Source organism: Vicia villosa, linkage group LG4, assembly GCF_029867415.1.
Source record: "Vicia villosa cultivar HV-30 ecotype Madison, WI linkage group LG4, Vvil1.0, whole genome shotgun sequence".
NCBI classification, from domain to species: domain Eukaryota; kingdom Viridiplantae; phylum Streptophyta; class Magnoliopsida; order Fabales; family Fabaceae; genus Vicia; species Vicia villosa.
In genome coordinates this window covers 2,620,800-2,633,762 of record NC_081183.1, presented here as the reverse complement: position 1 = coordinate 2,633,762, position 12,963 = coordinate 2,620,800, and positions in this window count along the sequence as shown.

Genomic DNA, 12,963 nt, shown 5'->3' with positions numbered 1-12,963 from the left:
TATCCCTCCTCATATATATATATATATATATATATATATATATATATATATATATATATATATATATATATATATATATATATATATATATATATATATATATATATATATATATGAGGAGGGATATATTTACTCCAGTTAAGATTAATTAAAACCGTTAGATTAATAAAAATCAATGGTTAAGATTTGGAGTAAGTGTTCAACAGCTACTCCTGGAGTAAATATATTCCTCCTCCACTCTCTCTCTCTCTCTCTCTCTCTCTCTCTCTCTCTCTCTCTCTCTCTCTCTCTCTCTCTCTCTCTCTATATATATATATATATATATATATATATATATATATAAGGGTGTGATTACGGGCGCGAGTTTTACACTACTCAAACCCGCATCCGAAATATCGGTTGACACCCGAATCCGAACTCAAACCCAGTCAACTCGGGTTTGGGTGGACCCCGCAGATTTGGGTATGCTTGCCATCCCTAACTATAAAAGACTTTTAACTCAAAAAAAAAGTGTCATTAAGGGCTCGTTTGTTTTGGCTGTTTTTAAAAATGATTTTTATAGTGTTACATAATTTTGTGAAAATAATTTTTACAAAGAAACTTTTTATAAAATCTTCAAATGAAAATTTTGTTTGAGTAGTTATTAAAGATATATTATATCAAAAAAACAGTGTTTACAAAGCGACCCGAAGGTCCAGCTAACCAACAAGACTAAAATTCTTACATTAATAAGGGAGCTAGGTACCTACGAAGCTTAACCTTATTCCACCCGCGGTTTAAAATCCTATCTATAACAGTAATCCCAATCTTGGTGCTATCAATCATGCTCCCAAAAGCTACACAATTTCTGTAATGCCACACTCCATACACAGTTTCAGCCGCTTCCAGCTTGAGGAGGTCAGCTCTTGGTGATTTCCCTTTGCATTGTTGTATCAACCATGTCAATTCCTCATTCCACATTGCTGGTCGGTGATGCATCTCAATCCAATCTAAAACCTGTTCCCATATAATCTTAGTTTCATTGCAGTCAAAAAAGAGATGGTCAATGGTCTCCACCTGATTACAAAAGCAATAAGAGTCATCATTTACAAAACCAAAACGTTTTAATCTACTTCTTGTTGTCAATTTCCCATGGCAAGCTATGAAGGATAGAAAAACACTTAGAAAGGGGGGGTTTGAATAAGTGTAGCTTTAAAAACTTGACCGATAAAAATAAATTGCACAGTTATTTTTATCCTGGTTCGTTGTTAACTAAACTACTCCAGTCCACCCCCGCAGAGATGATTTACCTCAACTGAGGATTTAATCCACTAATCGCACGGATTACAATGGTTCTCCACTTAGTCAGCAACTAAGTCTTCCAGAGTCTTCTGATCACACACTGATCACTCCAGGAACAACTGCTTAGATACCCTCTAAGACTTTCTAGAGTATTCTGATCCACACGATCACTCTAGTTACAACCTGCTTAGATAACCTCTAAGACTTCCTAGAGTATTCTGATCCACACGATCACTCTAGTTCCTTACAACTTAATGTAATCAATTCTAAGAGTATTACAATTGCTTCTTAAAAGCTATAATCACAAACTGTGATATTTCTCTTAACGTTTAAGCTTAATCTCACTAATATATTACAACAGCAATGTAGTGAGCTTTGATGAAGATGAAGATTCTGAGCTTTGAATAGAACAGTGTTTCAGCAAGTTAATATTCACAGGAATTGTGTTAGTTCGTTAACCTTGCTTCTCATCAGAACTTCATATTTATAGGCGTTGGAGAAGATGACCTTTGAGTGCATTTAATGCTTTGCGTGTTCCGTACAGCATCGCATTTAATGTTATACGCTTTTGTCAACTACCTCGAGCCTTGTTCACGCTGTGTCTACTGACGTTGCCTTTAATAGCTTCTAACGTTCCTTTTGTCAGTCAGCGTAGCCTGCCACATGTACTTCCTTCTGATCTGATGTTTGTGAATACAACGTTTGAATATCATCAGAGTCAAATAGCTTGGTGCAAAGCATCTTCTGATCTTCTGACCTTGAAGTGCTTCTGAGCGTGATACCATCAGAACTTCAGTGCTTCTGATCTCATGTTCTTCTGATGCTTCCATAGACCCATGTTCTGATTCTGCTTCGACCATCTTCTGATGTCTTGCCAGACCATGTTCTGATGTTGCATGCTGAACCCTTTGAGACAAAGCTTCTGAGCGCTGAATTATGCATACTCTTTATATATTTCCTGAAAAGGAAATTGCATTGGATTAGAGTACCATATTATCTTAAGCAAAATTCATATTATTGTTATCATCAAAACTAAGATAATTGATCAGAACAAATCTTGTTCTAACAATCTCCCCCTTTTTGATGATGACAAAAACATATATAAATGATATGAATTTGCGATCAGAAAGAGCAGACGGCAAAAGACAAATTACACAGCTATAGCATAAGCATGTGAATATGTCTCCTCCTGAGATTAACAATCTCCCCCTGAGATAAATAATCTCCCCCTGAAATAAATACTCGAAGAACTTTAATAAAAGACTTCCCTGATTATTTCGGTAGAGACGATCACATAAGCTTCTGTCTTCAGAGAATTCATAGCTTCTGACTTCTGCTTCCATTGGACAGCTTCAGAACTTGAATTTCTTTAGATCCCTAGAACACTCATAGCTTCTGATTCCTGCTTCCATTTAGGACAGCTTCAGAACTTGAATTTCTTTGATCATTAGAACATTCACAACTTCTGATTCCTGCTTCCATTTAGGACAGCTTCAGAACTTGAATTTCTTTGATCTTCAGAACATTCACAGCTTCTGATTTCTGCTTCCATTTAGGACAGCTTCAGAACTTGAGTTTTCTGGATCTTTAGAACATTCACAGCTTCTGATTTCTGCTTCCCTCGGATAGCTTCAGAGCTTTGAATTTCTACCAACATCACTTCATGCTAGATTTGTATCAGAACATTGTTGAATGTACCAGAGCATCATCAGAGCATCTCTACATCCTGAAATGTTACAGAACAAAAACTAAACGACAAAAGTCAGCATGAACGAGTCAGAACATAAAATGTATATTAGAACACATGATATGTATCAGAGCCATATAGGCTAAAATAATGTATCAGAGCAAATAGAATTTTGTCAGAGCAAATAGACAAATATGGATCAAATTCTATTATCAGTGCTTCTGATTCTGAAGCTTGACAGCACTCAGCTTGCTTCAGTTTCCATAAGCTTATTCTTTTTACAGAATAACGCTTCTTATGGTTTTGCTTCTTGTGTGCTGCTTTGAAGATTCTCTTCATTTCTTTATACCTGCAAAACACTTAACCCATATAGAACTTGCAGTTCTTGTTAGTGAAAGCAACTGATTAAATCAAATCATTTATCACATATTTCTCCCCCTTTTTGTCATATCATCAAAAAAACAGAAAAGATTCAGAGACAACAAAAAGAAACACACGGAGGAAAAAGAAGATGATTTCATTGAAGTTCAAACATCAGGTACAGAAGTACATGAAGATAAGTAAGATCAGATGCACAAAAACAGATGCAACGAAAAGAAAGAAACAACACAGACTCAATCTAAGATGGCCCTAGCCTTGACAGGATCTTGGCCAGCATCTCTTGAACCTCATTGTTGTGTCCAACTTGCCTCACCATGAAAGCTCTAAACTCAGCATTGAGTGAGCTTTGCTCATCCTGTCTCTTCTGAATTTCTTCCAGAGTCCTTGCAAGACGAGAAGATTCATCAGAAGAAGCTTCACCGCTTTCAACCATAGGAATAGCAACTTGATCTGTAGCTTCCATGGATAGATCATTTGCAGGGATTTCCTCAACAGGATCTGATTCAGCAACATGATCTTCAACATCTGCTTCTTGCATAGAAGCATCTCCATATTCTGCAACAGGAATTTCAGAGTCTCCATTCTCAAGTGCCTGAAGAATGGCAGCTAGATTCCTGGGAGCAGAAGGACCTTCAACTTCTGGTGGGTCAACAACTTCTGGAATGACCAAGCTTGGGTCTTTCTCAGAAGGGTTTTCCCTCAGATAGTTAAAGAGAGTCTTGAAATCTCCGAGCAGAACAGGATAATCAGGAATAAAGGTAACAATATCCCTGCATGGATTTGCTTCCATTTCAGCAGCCAGTCTTAATTGTTCCATCTCATCCAAGAAGGGCTTCTCTTCCAACAGATGTCTTCCTTTGAGACTAGCAAACCAGAAGTCTTCATAATTCCTCAGAATTCCACGAGGCCGTGGGGCAGCAGCTACACAGGCTTCCTGAAGTTCTAAAAACAGAGCATCTGATTCTCTGCGAAAGATCCTCCAGAAGTTCCGCATAGCAACATCATTCAATCCAGAACTTTCAGCAATTCTGAGAGTATCAAAGATACTTCTGAGATTCCTCTTTATTTTTTCAAAAACTACACCAATAGGGTATACAGGGCGGAATTTTATTTGGGTTTTTGAAAAGGCAGGGTTGGAAGTGAAGTACGGATGAGGTTCTCTATCCAACCTATAAGAAGATTCTGCTTCAGTATCAGAATCTAACACTACCACTTCAGCTTCAGGGCGAGGCTTGGGAGTGTAGTTGCAATCACGGAGCAGCTGCTCATGTGATGCAGAGGTTGGAAGAGGAGAATCACAAAGGTTGTTTTGAGAGGTGGAGGGAGTATGTTCAAAGGTGGCATTGGGAGAAGGTTGAGATGGAAAGAGAGTTTGAAGGGGTGGTATATCCAGAACAGGATTGATGGTAGGTGGAGAGGAAGGAATGGTTATAGGAGAAGATGGAGGTGTAAGAACATGGACAAAAACAGGTGATTCTGATGTGGCTTTTTCTGGTTCAGGTGTAGGGACAACCTCTATTGGTGCAACTTCTGAACGAACAGCAGGAGCAGAATCAGGTTCAGAAATGCATATACCTTTGGAACCTCTCAGAAAAGCTTTGGCCACATCCTCAGTCTTCTTTTGCTTCTTACTCTTCGGCTCTTCAATAATCTTTGCTTTGCCGCTAGAGATTTCTTTCCTTCTGACATATGCCAGAACTTCTGATTGATTCTCAGCCTCTTGAGAGACATTTTCTTCATCAGACTCTTGAAGAATCATCTTCCTTTTTCTTGTTTTCTTCTTCTCAATAGCTTCTTTCCCTTTCTTCTCAAACTCATCAGAGACATACTTAGCAACCTTTGCAATGACCTCTTTAGAAACATCTTGTTTCTTAGAGACAGCAGAAGGATAATCATGCTTTCTTTTAGTCCTTTCTTCCTTCTTCTTATTTATTTTCATTGGAGCACCCTTCTCTTGATTTTTGAGATATTTATTTTCTTCTTGTGATAACAGATACTTAGTTCTGACTACAGGTACCTCACAGTTGAAGAAAGTTTCAAACTCAGCAAGAACAGGTGCTCTTCTGATTCTTGTATCAGCAAGAGGTTGGGGAGTCTTACTGATAGCCTTAATTACTTTCATCTTCTTCAAAGTGAATGCATTCAGACAAGCCCCAGATGTGACAGCAAGGTCTTTCACAATACCTTCAGATTCCAAGCTTTCAACAATCTTTGAATGCACCAAAAGATTTGAAATAATCCTTCCAAAAGGAATGATTGTTCCACCTTTTTCTCTGAAAGCGTTTCTGGAATCCTTTACTGCTTTCCACAAATGGTTGAAGATGATGTAGATCGCATCAACCTTCTTCTTAGTGGCAATGCAATAAAGAATATACCTTTGCTCATTATTGATGAAATCCGAGGCATGTGTTCCTTTCCTATGGTAGAAACACCCAAGAAGGATCTTTGTCCAGATTTTGTAGACATCTCTCAAATCCTTGACGCTCTTTGTTTTCTTGACATTTGGATAGAGAGTGGATAGAACATCTCCCAAATCTGCCCTTTGATCAATCTCAAAAGCCCCTTCAGGGTTTTTCAGATCAAACATCACTCTTAGGATGTTTTCAGTAATAACAACAAACTTTCCATGGACGAAAGAAAGTATTGATTTTCGAGCAACCACAGCATGTGCCCAGAACTCCTTGACAAGATCCGGATAAACTGGGCCAACGAACTCAGCAAACAACGAGGTCCATCCTTGAAAGATGATGTCTTCTTTAAGATGAAATTCATGTTCTTCAAGGTTGTCAAAATCAACAATAAGTTCACATAGAACTTCTAATTTGTCCTTGGGAATAGAGCATGCAACAACAGGAGTAAGTTGCAAAATTTCTTCTTGGAGATGGTGAGGAACAGATGTATCAACATTTTGGGATGAGAAGGCAGCCATGGATGCAGAATGAACAAAAGACGAACAAGAAAAGAAAACTGGGTTTTCGATTAGGGTTTTAGAAAACGGCTAAGAACTTTTCAAACAAGAGAATGCAAGAATAAAGAGAGACAAGGGAGCGAAAAAGATATATGATATGATTTGAAAAGAATATAAGGAGACAAATATAAAATAGAGAATGAAAAAGAATAAATAAACAAAATGAATAGTTTCAGAATCAAAAGAAATCATTTTCATTAAATGACGAGTGACGTGAGGAGAGAGATCGTGGTAAAAGAAATGATTTAAAGCAGTTACCTAGGTCGGCGTCTTTTCAACTGCACGCTTTGTACACATCATACAGACACGTGTGCATCATCAGAGAGTAGCAGACCGCTGTAAATAGAATATACTTTACGCGTACAGATTTTGATTACTGCTTCTGAGTTGATCAAATTTCTCTTCTGGAAACACTCCTTCTGAAGTATGCTGATGTAAATCTGAATGATCTTCTGATCCATTACTTCTGATATACACAGCTTCTGGAGATTCACTTCTTTGTTCTGCAGCTTCTGATAAGACAAAACTGTATCTGCAGAAATTCTTAAGCTGCTTTGTTTCATCAGAAACAAGTTTATCATCAAACCAGATATTGATTGATTCTTCTACAATCAATGTTTCAATATTGTATATTCTGTAGCATTTAGAGCATTCAGAATAATCAAGAACGAAACACCATTGCTTTAGAAACAAACAAAACAGATGGTTCCAAGACTAATAAACTTTCTTTTCTGATCTCCTACGAACATAGTTTCTTCAACAGATTTAAGTACCAGAACTTGGAAGACAGTCCTTCTCCCCTTCAAGTGTTGAGACCAACTTGAGTCCAGGTGACATGACATGTTGACTTTTATCTTCTTTGTCGCCAAGAGAATCTGCAAAAGAAATAGTCTTTTTCTTTGGTACCCACATCTTCTTGGGTCCTTTCTTGTTAGTTTTCCTCAAGTTCTGATTGAACTTAGGTTTAACATTGTAAGCAGAAGGAGGAACAGCATGATAATTCTTAATATGAGTTTCATGATATTTCCTAGGTTGTGTCACATGCTTTTTGGTGTGTGATATGTGAAAACTTTGAGCATGTGAAGTGTGCCTAATATCATGGGAGTGGCCATACTTGAACTGATCATACAATGGCTTGTATGTGATTTTCATTTCATCAACAGGTTCAAGTTTGTATGGGGTTTCACCCTCAAAACCAATGCCGACTCTTTTGTTTCCAGACACAGCATATATCATAGAAGCTAGCTGACTTCTGCCAATACTTCTAGATAAGAACTTCCTGAAACTTAAATCATATTCTTTCAGAATATGGTTTAGACTAGGAGTGGATTTTTCTGAATCAGAAGGAGATCCAACATTATTGGATAATTTTAAAAGTTTTTCTTTTAATTCAGAATTCTCCAACTCAAGCTTCTTTGTTTCAAATTCAAATAGCTTTTTCAGCTTTTTGTATTTGAGACTAATCTGAGACTTGAATTCCAGAAGTTCTGTTAGACTGGAAACTAACTCATCTCTAGTAAGTTCAGAAAATACCTCTTCAGAATCTGATTCTGATGTAGATTCTGATCCGTCATCTTCTGTCGCCATCAGCGCACAGTTAACCTGCTCATCTTCAGAGTCTGAATCATCTTCTGACTCATCCCAGGTTGCCATAAGACCTTTCTTCTTATGAAACTTCTTCTTGGGATTTTCCTTCTGAAGTTTTGGACATTCATTCTTGAAGTGTCCAGGCTCATTGCATTCATAGCACATGACCTTCTTCTTGTCAAATCTTCTGTCATCAGAAGATTCTCCACGTTCAAATTTCTTTGAACTTCTAACGCCTCTGAACTTCCTTTGCTTGTTCTTCCAGAGTTGATTTAGCCTTCTGGAGATCAAGGACAGTTCATCTTCTTCTTCAGATTCTGATTCTTCAGGATCTTCTTCTCTAGCCTGAAAAGCGTTAGTGCATTTCTTGATATTGGATTTTAATGCAATAGACTTACCTTTCTTTTGAGGCTCGTTTGCATCCAGTTCAATTTCATGACTCCTCAGGGCATTGATCAGCTCTTCCAAAGAGACTTCATTTAGATTCTTCGCAATCTTAAATGCAGTCACCATAGGACCCCATCTTCTGGGTAAGCTTCTGATGATCTTCTTTACGTGATCAGCCTTGGTGTATCCCTTGTCAAGAACTCTCAATCCAGCAGTAAGAGTTTGAAATCTTGAAAACATCTTTTCAATGTCTTCATCATCCTCCATCTTGAAGGCTTCATACTTCTGGATTAAAGCGAGAGCTTTAGTCTCCTTGACTTGAGCATTTCCTTCATGAGTCATTTTCAAGGACTCATATATGTCATAGGCCGTTTCCCTGTTAGATATCTTCTCATACTCAGCATGAGAGATAGCATTCAGCAAAACAGTTCTGCATTTATGATGATTCCTGAAAAGCTTCTTCTGATCATCGCTCATGTCTTGCCTTGTCAGCTTTACGCCACTGGCATTTACCGGATGTTTGTAACCATCCATCAGAAGATCCCATAGATCACCATCTAGACCAAGAAAGTAACTTTCCAGTTTATCTTTCCAGTATTCAAAGTTTTCACCATCAAATACCGGCGGTCTAGTATAACCATTGTTACCGTTGTGTTGCTCAGCAGAGCCAGATGTAGATGTAGACTTTGCAGTTTCATCAGCCATCTTTTACTGAAGCGTTTTTCTCTTCCTGAATCTTTTCTAAACACGGTTAAGTGCTTGCACCTTAGAACCGGCGCTCTGATACCAATTGAAGGATAGAAAAACACTTAGAAAGGGGGGGGGGGTTTGAATAAGTGTAGCTTTAAAAACTTGACCGATAAAAATAAATTGCACAGTTATTTTTATCCTGGTTCGTTGTTAACTAAACTACTCCAGTCCACCCCCGCAGAGATGATTTACCTCAACTGAGGATTTAATCCACTAATCCCACGGATTACAATGGTTCTCCACTTAGTCAGCAACTAAGTCTTCCAGAGTCTTCTGATCACACACTGATCACTCCAGGAACAACTGCTTAGATACCCTCTAAGACTTTCTAGAGTATTCTGATCCACACGATCACTCTAGTTACAACCTGCTTAGATAACCTCTAAGACTTCCTAGAGTATTCTGATCCACACGATCACTCTAGTTCCTTACAACTTAATGTAATCAATTCTAAGAGTATTACAATTGCTTCTTAAAAGCTATAATCACAAACTGTGATATTTCTCTTAACGTTTAAGCTTAATCTCACTAATATATTACAACAGCAATGTAGTGAGCTTTGATGAAGATGAAGATTCTGAGCTTTGAATAGAACAGTGTTTCAGCAAGTTAATATTCACAGGAATTGTGTTAGTTCGTTAACCTTGCTTCTCATCAGAACTTCATATTTATAGGCGTTGGAGAAGATGACCTTTGAGTGCATTTAATGCTTTGCGTGTTCCATACAGCATCGCATTTAATGTTATACGCTTTTGTCAACTACCTCGAGCCTTGTTCACGCTGTGTCTACTGACGTTGCCTTTAATAGCTTCTAACGTTCCTTTTGTCAGTCAGCGTAGCCTGCCACATGTACTTCCTTCTGATCTGATGTTTGTGAATACAACGTTTGAATATCATCAGAGTCAAACAGCTTGGTGCAAAGCATCTTCTGATCTTCTGACCTTGAAGTGCTTCTGAGCGTGATACCATCAGAACTTCAGTGCTTCTGATCTCATGTTCTTCTGATGCTTCCATAGACCCATGTTCTGATTCTGCTTCGACCATCTTCTGATGTCTTGCCAGACCATGTTCTGATGTTGCATGCTGAACCCTTTGAGACAAAGCTTCTGAGCGCTGAATTATGCATACTCTTTATATATTTCCTGAAAAGGAAATTGCATTGGATTAGAGTACCATATTATCTTAAGCAAAATTCATATTATTGTTATCATCAAAACTAAGATAATTGATCAGAACAAATCTTGTTCTAACAAGCTAGCCATAAGATGAAAAGGGCTCTTGGGCTTGCGGCATTTCCACAAAATAATCTGTACCATGGCACTCGCGGTTCCTCAGCACACATACGTTTGTAAATGCATTTGGTGCTAAAATGCTGCATTTGATCCCATCCCTGGATGTCTGCAGCAGCATCTTTTTGCCTAATGATAGCCTTGAAAATCCAGGATTGATCAACTTTCTCCTCTATTTGGTGAATCGTACGCCCTTTCATATAATAACTATTGATCCAACGGACCCACAGGTTATCTTTCTTGCCACTGAGATTCCATAGGAGCTTTTGCATCGCAATATCATTACATTTTTGTAGATCCAGAATATTTAGTCCCCCGGCCTTACGAGGTTTACACACAGTTTGCCAAGCAACCAAGCTCCTTCTCCTTACCGTGGCATCACCAGTCCAGACAAATGACCTGCAAATAGCATTGATATGGTTTATAATATGTTTAGGGAGAGGGAGGCATTGCAACCAGTAGTTTGCAATAGCAAAACACACACTTTTGACCAATTGAACCTTTCCTGCGTAACTTAGAAGTCTGCTGCTCCAGTGAGTTACTCTAGCCACAATCTTAGCTATAAGAGGCATATATTGGTGGATCTCTAATCTCTTGCTAGTCATAGGGATTCCCAAGTATTTGAATGGGAATTGACCCTCCTTGAATGAGGTCAGCACAGTTATTCTGTTCCTAGTATCCAGGTCCACCCCACCAAAGTAAATTTTGCATTTACTTGGGTTGACAACCAAGCCTGTTGAATCAGAAAACTGTTGAAGCACTTTTAAAATAGCACTGACAGAAGGGACATCCCCTTTAGAGAAAACCAACACATCATCAGCAAATGACATATGAGTCAGACGAAGGGCCTTACATTTACTATGGTAATTAAACTCAGGCTGCTTTTGTAATTTTCCCAGGAGTCGGTTTAGGTACTCCATCATAATAACAAAGAGCAAGGGGGAGAGAGGATCCCCCTGCCTTATCCCTCTCTTGGCTTGCATCACCTGTGTATAATTCCCATTCACATTAAACTTGTATGATACTGTCCTTACAGTCAGCATAATCCACTGAATGAATTTATGAGGCAAGCCTATCTCTTTCATAACAATTTCTAATGCTCCCCAATCCACCATGTCGTAGGCTTTTTGAAGGTCAAGTTGCAGCATACACCTTGGAGTGCCACCCTTCCTAGAATAGCCTCTTAGCAATTCATAGGTGAGTAGAATGTGATTGTGGATTTGTTGGTTTGGAATGAAAGCTGCTTGACTCTGACTTATCACACTTCCTATAACTTTTGCCAATCTTCTAGTCAAGATCCTGGATATAATTTTGTAAAGAGTACTGCATCCGGCAATGGGCCTATAGTCTCTAATATGCCTGGCAGCATCGTGCTTAGGTATCAAAGTGACAATAGTGCAGTTTGCAGCTCTATACAATCTCCCATGTTCAAAGAAATCCCAAATAGCTCTCAAAACATCCTGTTTGATTATTCCCCAACTGGCCTTAAAGAATTTAGAACCATACCCGTCTATGCCTGGTGACTTAAGATCTCCTATGCCTTTTAGGGACATAATAATCTCATCTTCACTAACAGGTATAATAAGCTCAGCTCTCTGCTCAAAAGTTAGCTGTGGGCCATATCTCATAGCCACAATATCCACATGGTGTATATTAGTAGCAGCAGTACCCATCAATTTTTTATAGAAATCCACCACAATCTGCTCTATTGCTGGCTGAGAAGTAACCTCTGTCCCATCATCCCTTTGTAGCAAGTGTATGCCCTTGGCCCTCTGTTTAGACTTTAGGGAGGCATGGAAATAGGAGTTGTTTCCATCTCCTAGTCTAAGCCACTCTATCTTGGTTTTTTGCCTTAGCACTTTCTCTTCCAACTCATTAAGAGTAATCAGCTTTTCTGTAATTGTTTGAACTTTCAGAATTCTCTCTTTATCCAACAAGTTAATGGTTAAGTCTTGCTGGGCAGCCTCCAACTCTCTCCTAGTGTTCAAAATATCCTGGCTCAGTGAGTTAATAGGTTTGTTCAAGAGCCACATAACTTTCTGCAGTCTTTTAAGTTTCCAAACAACATACATAGGGCTGCCAAGGATAGTCTTGTTCCAACTCTCTTGTACTTTACAAGCATAGTCAGGCCTCTCCACCACACAATTGTAGAATTTGAAGTGGGCCTTGGTAATTAGATGTTTATCTTTATTTCTCAGCCATAGCAGGGAATGGTCAGATATACCCGGTTGTTGTATATGTAAACTCACATCTAAATTCTGTTGGAACCAGATTGTGTTGGCCATCACTTTATCTATTTTAGAATAGATAGCATTCTCAGCCTTCTTATTCGACCAGGTAAAGGAATCTCCTATGCCATCCATCTCACACAAATCCATGGTCTCCATCATGTTCAAAAGGTCTTGCATTTCAGCTTGAGTTACTTTCTTTCCACCAATCCTATCTTGAAATCTACTAACATTATTGAAATCACCAAGTAACACCCAAGGTCCTGTTTGAGTACCATGGATCTCCTCCAATTGTTTCCAAAGATTCCTTCTATGTTCAAGGGTGTTGGCAGCATATATAGCAGTCATCCAAAACAGAAATTTACCAGTTAAATCATACAATCCACAGTGAATCATTTGGCTACT